Source organism: Drosophila kikkawai, chromosome X (assembly GCF_030179895.1).
Source record: "Drosophila kikkawai strain 14028-0561.14 chromosome X, DkikHiC1v2, whole genome shotgun sequence".
Classification (NCBI taxonomy): Eukaryota; Metazoa; Arthropoda; class Insecta; order Diptera; family Drosophilidae; genus Drosophila; species Drosophila kikkawai.
The window spans coordinates 3,272,488-3,282,024 of NC_091733.1; positions in this window are offsets into that span (position 1 = coordinate 3,272,488).

Below are 9,537 nucleotides of genomic sequence, written 5' to 3' on the forward strand. Positions count from 1 at the left end.
AGACCAACCAATCGGAGTAGATGCAGCGGGTATAGGGTTAACATTGAAGATGATGTTATCACCCTCCAAAACGGGTATCAATTGGATTTCAGTGGATTGGAGTTCCCTCTCAACCCCCGACATATCACGGATTTTATGAAAAAAAACCTGGAGCTGAGCGTATCTGTTTTTGGATATGGTGATGGGCTAATTTATGGACCCATTTTTTACCCACCTGAGGTGAAACCCCGCCACATAAATATGCTGCTTTTGGAGGAAGGAAATAAAGCGCACTACACATGGATCACAAATCTTTCAGGGTGAGTCTTATTTATTATTTTTATTATTTTCCTATTTTATTATTATTATTTTTTTTTTTTATTTCTATTATTTTATTATTTTATTTTTATTCCATACCTTTTTTTTTTTTTTAAATTTTCTATTCGCCTTTTTAAAATTTTCTATTCGCTTTTTTTTTTTTAATTTTCTATTCACCTTTATATATATATATAGTTAAACGTTAGGGGATTTTAGCTAATAGCTTATTTTTTATTATTTATTGTTTTAGTTTAGTTTCCTCTCAGATGGGGAGAGGCGGAAGAAAGCAGAGGTTCTGTAATAGATGTCTAAACTATTCCTTAACTGAGGAAGCCGCCAAACGTCATTCTGAAGTGTGTAGCAAAATAGTTTCCAGACTGCCCCATCCGAAGAACGCCACCCTCCGCTACACGAATGTTCATAAGGAGGTTAAGGTGCCATTTTCAGTATATGCTGACTTTGAAGCTATACTGCAGCCTGATGAGAAGGCTATTAGTCAAAAACTATTTAAAATAAATACACATGTGCCTATAGCATATGCATATTATATTAAGTGTGCGTATGATGATAGTCTAAGTAAGATTGAAATTGAAACGACCTTAGAAGCAGGGCAAAATTTTGTGAATTCACTCATTACAAATTTAAAATGTATTTATTCAAATTATATTTCAAAAGAAGTTCCCATCCAAATGTCTATGGATGAGGAAGAAGAATTCCAAAAAACTGATAAATGCCATATCTGCCATAGTCCCGTTGTATTAGATAGGGTGAGGGATCATTGCCATTTTACTGGTAAATTCAGAGGTGCTGCACATAATGCATGCAATTTAAAATATCAAGTCCCAGATTTCATCCCAGTTTTTTTCCATAATTTCTCCAGGTATGATTGTCATTTATTCGTGAAAGAATTGGCTCTCATACCTGGAGAAATGAGTGTTATTCCATCAAATAAGGAGCACTATATTTCCCTCTCAAAAACTACAACTACTGATGATGGGGGAAGTTTTCAGATTCGCTTCCTTGATTCTTTCCGCTTCATGTCGTCCGCCTTAGACACACTTGCATCAAACCTAGATGATGATGAATTAGTAACAACGAAAACCTTCTTTAAAAATCAGGAAGAATTTTCTTTGATGAGACGTAAGGGTGTATTTCCTTATGAATATTTAGATTCAGTTGAGAGGCTCTCAGAAACTTCTTTACCTCCCCGAGAAGCATTCTATAGCTCCCTAACATAAACTAATTGTTCGGAAGAAAATTACACTCATGCACAGAGGGTTTGGAATAAATTTTCATGTCAAAATTTAAAAGATTATTTGGAATTGTATTTGAAAACAGATGTCTTGTTAATGACAGATGTTTTTGAAAACTTTCGAAATATCTGCATGAAAATTCACTCATTAGACCCTGCGCATTTTTACACCTTACCTGGTTTATCATGGGAGGCCATGTTAAAATATACCGAAATTGAGCTAGAACTGTTAACAGATATAGATCAATTAAAATTTCTACAATCGGGCATTCGTGGTGGTCTCGTGCAATGCGTAAATCGATATTCGAAAGCTAATCATAAATATTTGGATTCTTATGACGATAAAAAAGAATCCCAATATTTATCATATATTGATGCCAACAATTTGTATGGATGGGCCATGTCCCAACCTTTGCCATATGGAGGATTTGAATGGGTATCAAGGGAAACCCTTGATAATATAAATATATTAGAGCACCCAGATGATACTGAATATGGCTACATTTTCGAGGTAGATTTAGATTATCCGTTTAGCTTGCATGAGACTCATAATGACTTACCATTTTGTTGTAGTAATCAGCTACCAACACCATCATCTAAAGTAAAAAAATTAATTGCAGATCTAAAAGATAAAAATAAATATTTAATCCACTATAGAAATTTGAAACAGTGCTTAGAATGTGGGTTACAATTGAAAAAAATTCATAAAGGTCTTCGCTTCTTCCAAAAACCTTGGTTGAAGAAATATATTGATCTTAATAATTTTCATCGTACAAATGCTAAAACTCCATTTGATAAAGATTTTTATAAATTATCAAACAATGCGATATTTGGAAAGACCATGGAGAACGTTGATAAACGCGTTAATATTAAATTAATTTCAGAATGGGATTCTCCTGGTCGTAAAAGAGATTGCGCCCGTTCACTGATTTCCAAATCTAACTTTCATAGTCTCAAAAAATTTTCGGATCATTTTTATGCACTTCAAATGAATAAATTAAATGTTTTATATAATAAACCATTATATTTAGGTTTTTCAATTTTAGAAATTTCAAAATGGAAGATGTATGATTTTCATTATAATTATATGAAGCCAAAATTTAATGAAAACATACAATTGAATTACATGGATACAGATTCATTTATATATACCATCAAAACTGATGACTTCTATAATGATATTAAAAATGATATAGAGTCATATTTTGATACATCTGAATTTCCAGATAAAATTGCAGAAACGTATAATTTTCCTAAAACCAATAAAAAAAAGTTAGGGTTTTTCAAAGATGAACTCAATGGGAAACCCATGCTCGCGTTTGTTGGTTTACGCTCGAAAATGTATTCATTTAAATTTAGTGATGGTGATGGTAGCGCTGAAAAAACAATAAAAAAATCAAAAGGTGTCAAACGAAGCGCGATAGAGAAAATAGACTTTCATGATTATAAAAAGTGTTTGCTTTCTGAGGAGTCTGTGATAGGGTCAATGGCAATGATTCGATCATCAAATCATGTAGTATCTACTATTAGGTGTAATAAAATTATACTTAATAGTAAAGATGATAAAAGAATTATAGATTCTAATAAAATGGGTACTATGGCATATGGGCATTATAAAATAGAAGAAAAAGATTTAGAATGTAAAATAGCTGAATTAGATGTAAGTATTTTCGAAAGGAATGAGAAAATAAAAAAAATTGAAAGTTGTACAAATAGGAGTAATTTAGAACAAAAAAAATTAGAAGAATATTTACAAAAAAGAGAGGAAGACCAATTTAAATTGGAAGTCAAGGAATTAGAACAAGACCTATTTATAATAAGAAAATCTGATGATTTTAAATAAAAAGTATTTAGATAATATATTATAATAAACAAGTACAATTTTATTTAAGAAAACATTGTAAAACATGTAAAAACTTAATTCTAAGAACAAATGTGTATTTTTTTTTTTTTTTAACAATATTATTTATTTATTTTTTTTTTTTTTAACAATAAAAATGATTAGTTTTATTTATATTCATTATATTTTTAAGAACAATTGTGTATTTTCTTAATTAATTTAAAAAGTTAGTAATAATAAACATCAATGCCGCTCTCGCCCTCTTGATCTCTCTTGTTTACGCCAGGAGGCCCCTGCTCCCCCTCTGGCCACCGAGCGTCCAAAAGCTTAAGCGCTCCGAGCTTAGCAACGCTCTCCCGCTCTCCGCTCCTCGGTATTACCGATCGCACGCTCCGTGTTCCCGATCGCCGCTCGCTTCTAGGGGCGGCTACGCCGCTCTAGCTCACTGTTCTCCCGCTCTCGCGCCGTTAAGCTGGGCTTCTCGGCCGGCAGCGGGCCCTTAGGCTAAGCTAAGTTTAGTTCCAAATTGAATGCGAAAATATATGTATGCTACGGGCACTCCGCCGATGTCATTTTTCGACCACCGAATTTCTGGACCTTTTTTCTGCGTTTTTCTGCTTCGTGGGATAAACTTTTATTGATCCTTTTGCGGAGGATTTACCAGCCACCCCACTCCTAAACATGGTCCTTCGAGCCGGATAAGGATATCGTCCTGGAATCCTTTTTTCCCAGCAGCTTTGGTGGTGCCGCCGCAGAAAAGATAAGTAAAAAGTTTCCTCCCGTCTCTAATTGCCGGTCGTCAACAGTTGTCCGAAATTTAAATTTCGCTCAACCTGCGGACGATTTTTTGTCAACTCCTCGTCCGAGTTTTCCGACACCACGGCAATTAGACAACTTAAAAATCATTTCCAAAGCCAATTTTCTCCACTTCCATTTGCCTGCACTTCGTTCTGCAACGGCATAATTATCGCCGCTTTTTACTCCACTTCGTCGGCCCGTTGTACATTTCTCCGTACATACACACATACGTCCCTATATCACAGGTACACAGCCAAAAATTTCCACGAACCATTTCAAGTTTTCCATGATATTTGGGTGCTCCTGAGTAAAAGTCCCATACAAAATTATTTCCCATCACCTACAGGTTCCGCGGTATACCTAAGAATACAAAAATTATTAGGGGGAAGGGGTTTAGGGTAAGATCCTCCCCCTCATTATTATACGCATGCATGATCATGTGCAGTTTTGTGTGTTGTTAAGCGTGAGAAACTGATTGGGAGGGGTTAAAGGGATAAGCTGTGTGTGTTCAAGCATGGGAATTTGTGGGATTTTGTGAAGGAGGGAGGGATGAGACATAAGGAATTTGTGAGAATTTGTGAAGGAGGGAGGGATGAGGCATAATGCGTAAGAATTTATTAGGGTTAGTTATTGTGCGTATCCGGCTTGTTTTAATGTGATTCAATTAGGATAGCAGGTGTGTAAGTCACCCCAGTTATTTAACTTGTCTAAACGTGTAATACCTTGTAACGGTTTTGTTTCTGTTGTCATGCGTGAGAATTTGTGGGATCGTGTGGTGGTAGATGGGGTGAGTTCTCATGCTTGTGCCATGAAATTTCTAGGTATGAAGAGCGAGGGTTGTTGTGAGACTTGCTTACCTGTTGATCTATGAATTTGTGAGATCGTGTGGCTTGTGCCTGAACGGTTTGTACCTGGCCGACTCGTGTGGTGGTGGTGGATGGGAAATGTTCTCATGCTTGTGTGTAGCTTGTGCCAAGAAATTTCTAGGTATGAACAGCGAGGGTTGTTGCTTACCTGTTGATCTATGAATTTGTAAGATCGTGTGTGTGGCTCGTGTCTACCCAGGCCTGCTTGTGTGTTTTAATTGGTGGAAAGTAGATTCAATTAACTTGGCTAAACTTGTAATGATATATTTTGTTGTATTCTATTTTCTAGTTATGTGCATATAGGATGAGTATATGTATGACATAAGTGGAGAGTAGATGATGATATAGAAGGTTATAGATGTGTGTATATGAATATCACCCCCTTAATAGTGAGAAGGTATTCCGTGGGAAAGGGTGGGCGATCGTAGACGTTTAAATTAATAAAGAAAGCATGTGAAAGGAATCGAATAAATTTGAATATATCCCAAAATATCTTCAAGACTTTCCCACACCGCATGAAAGAAAGAGTTGTGTGCATGTGAGGGTGGATGATCGCAGATGTTTGAATTAATAGAGAAAGCATGTGAACTAAAAGATACATTTTCTGGGAAACGATAAAATATACCCTAAATATCCTTAAGACTTTCCCACACCGACCACCGACCACCACAACAAGAACAAAAATGTATCGATTCTGTGAAAAGTGCAATATGCCCACAAATTCCTCTGCTGAATGGAATCAGCATGTGCGAACGGAGAAGCATAAAATGAATGCTATTGAACCCGTGGATTCCCGGTCAAAAAAGTAGCAGATGGATTTCGAGGGAGGATCCTTCACTACCTGTTCGAGAATACGCAGGCAGGAGTGATATTCCCGGCATCATTTCTACGAGAGGCAGGAGACGCATTTCTGCCTCATCTAGCAACAATTTTGGAAAGCTATGCATCCGTAAAAGTTAATTTTGAACTTTTCGGTTTGTATAAGCTATTAAAAGATGAAGAGGAGTGTATGGAGATGAAGTCATTTCAATCGAAAATGACAATTCTCTCCATGCACTCAGACATTAACAATGAATATGAGGAACACGCGGAGAAAATAATTGGAAAAATGGATGAGTTCCAAGAGAGGGATAGTGGATGGACATTGGTCCACATCACTCGGCTTGAGATGAACGTGAACCAATATTCACCAATATGAGGATCGTCATTTATCAAGCTACCCAAGGCACTGGAAAATAAAACTTGAATGATGAGTTTTGTTTCAAGTGGACGATAATTGCGGCAATCATGAGCAGACCAACCAATCGGAGTAGATGCAGCGGGTATAGGGTTAACATTGAAGATGATGTTATCACCCTCCAAAACGGGTATCAATTGGATTTCAGTGGATTGGAGTTCCCTCTCAACCCCCGACATATCACGGATTTTATGAAAAAAAACCTGGAGCTGAGCGTATCTGTTTTTGGATATGGTGATGGGCTAATTTATGGACCCATTTTTTACCCACCTGAGGTGAAACCCCGCCACATAAATATGCTGCTTTTGGAGGAAGGAAATAAAGAGCACTACACATGGATCACAAATCTTTCAGGGTGAGTCTTATTTATTATTTTTATTATTTTCCTATTTTATTATTATTATTTTTTTTTTTTATTTCTATTATTTTATTATTTTATTTTTATTCCATACCTTATTTTTTTTTCATTTTCTATTCGCCTTTTTAAAATTTTCTATTCGCTTTTTTTTTTTTTTTAATTTTCTATTCACCTTTATATATATATATAGTTAAACGTTAGGGGATTTTAGCTAATAGCTTATTTTTTATTATTTATTGTTTTAGTTTGGTTTCCTCTCAGATGGGGAGAGGCGGAAGAAAGCAGAGGTTCTGTAATAGATGTCTAAACTATTCCTTAACTGAGGAAGCCGCCAAACGTCATTCTGAAGTGTGTAGCAAAATAGTTTCCAGACTGCCCCATCCGAAGAACGCCACCCTCCGCTACACGAATGTTCATAAGGAGGTTAAGGTGCCATTTTCAGTATATGCTGACTTTGAAGCTATACTGCAGCCTGATGAGAAGGCTATTAGTCAAAAACTATTTAAAATAAATACACATGTGCCTATAGCATATGCATATTATATTAAGTGTGCGTATGATGATAGTCTAAGTAAGATTGAAATTGAAACGACCTTAGAAGCAGGGCAAAATTTTGTGAATTCACTCATTACAAATTTAAAATGTATTTATTCAAATTATATTTCAAAAGAAGTTCCCATCCAAATGTCTATGGATGAGGAAGAAGAATTCCAAAAAACTGATAAATGCCATATCTGCCATAGTCCCCTTTTATTAGATAGGGTGAGGGATCATTGCCATTTTACTGGTAAATTCAGAGGTGCTGCACATAATGCATGCAATTTAAAATATCAAGTCCCAGATTTCATCCCAGTTTTTTTCCATAATTTCTCCAGGTATGATTGTCATTTATTCGTGAAAGAATTGGCTCTCATACCTGGAGAAATGAGTGTTATTCCATCAAATAAGGAGCACTATATTTCCCTCTCAAAAACTACAACTACTGATGATGGGGGAAGTTTTCAGATTCGCTTCCTTGATTCTTTCCGCTTCATGTCGTCCGCCTTAGACACACTTGCATCAAACCTAGATGATGATGAATTAGTAACAACGAAAACCTTCTTTAAAAATCAGGAAGAGTTTTCTTTGATGAGACGTAAGGGTGTATTTCCTTATGAATATTTAGATTCAGTTGAGAGGCTCTCAGAAACTTCTTTACCTCCCCGAGAAGCATTCTATAGCTCCCTAACATAAACTAATTGTTCGGAAGAAAATTACACTCATGCACAGAGGGTTTGGAATAAATTTTCATGTCAAAATTTAAAAGATTATTTGGAATTGTATTTGAAAACAGATGTCTTCTTAATGACAGATGTTTTTGAAAACTTTCGAAATATCTGCATGAAAATTCACTCATTAGACCCTGCGCATTTTTACACCTTACCTGGTTTATCATGGGAGGCCATGTTAAAATATACCGAAATTGAGCTAGAACTGTTAACAGATATAGATCAATTAAAATTTCTACAATCGGGCATTCGTGGTGGTCTCGTGCAATGCGTAAATCGATATTCGAAAGCTAATCATAAATATTTGGATTCTTATGACGATAAAAAAGAATCCCAATATTTATCATATATTGATGCCAACAATTTGTATGGATGGGCCATGTCCCAACCTTTGCCATATGGAGGATTTGAATGGGTATCAAGGGAAACCCTTGATAATATAAATATATTAGAGCACCCAGATGATTCTGAATATGGCTACATTTTCGAGGTAGATTTAGATTATCCGTTTAGCTTGCATGAGACTCATAATGACTTACCATTTTGTTGTAGTAATCAGCTACCAACACCATCATCTAAAGTAAAAAAATTAATTGCAGATCTAAAAGATAAAAATAAATATTTAATCCACTATAGAAATTTGAAACAGTGCTTAGAATGTGGGTTACAATTGAAAAAAATTCATAAAGGTCTTCGCTTCTTCCAAAAACCTTGGTTGAAGAAATATATTGATCTTAATAATTTTCATCGTACAAATGCTAAAACTCCATTTGATAAAGATTTTTATAAATTATCAAACAATGCGATATTTGGAAAGACCATGGAGAACGTTGATAAACGCGTTAATATTAAATTAATTTCAGAATGGGAAAGTGCAACTCCAAATGATTCTCCTGGTCGTAAAAGAGATTGCGCCCGTTCACTGATTTCCAAATCTAACTTTCATAGTCTCAAAAAATTTTCGGATCATTTTTATGCACTTCAAATGAATAAATTAAATGTTTTATATAATAAACCATTATATTTAGGTTTTTCAATTTTAGAAATTTCAAAATGGAAGATGTATGGTTTTCATTATAATTATATGAAGCCAAAATTTAATGAAAACATACAATTGAATTACATGGATACAGATTCATTTATATATACCATCAAAACTGATGACTTCTATAATGATATTAAAAATGATATAGAGTCATATTTTGATACATCTGAATTTCCAGATAAAATTGCAGAAACGTATAATTTTCCTAAAACCAATAAAAAAAAGTTAGGGTTTTTCAAAGATGAACTCAATGGGAAACCCATGCTCGCGTTTGTTGGTTTACGCTCGAAAATGTATTCATTTAAATTTAGTGATGGTGATGGTAGCGCTGAAAAAACAATAAAAAAATCAAAAGGTGTCAAACGAAGCGCGATAGAGAAAATAGACTTTCATGATTATAAAAAGTGTTTGCTTTCTGAGGAGTCTGTGATAGGGTCAATGGCAATGATTCGATCATCAAATCACGTAGTATCTACTATTAGGTGTAATAAAATTATACTTAATAGTAAAGATGATAAAAGAATTATAGATTCTAATAAAATGGGTACTATGGCATATGGGCATTATAAAATAGAA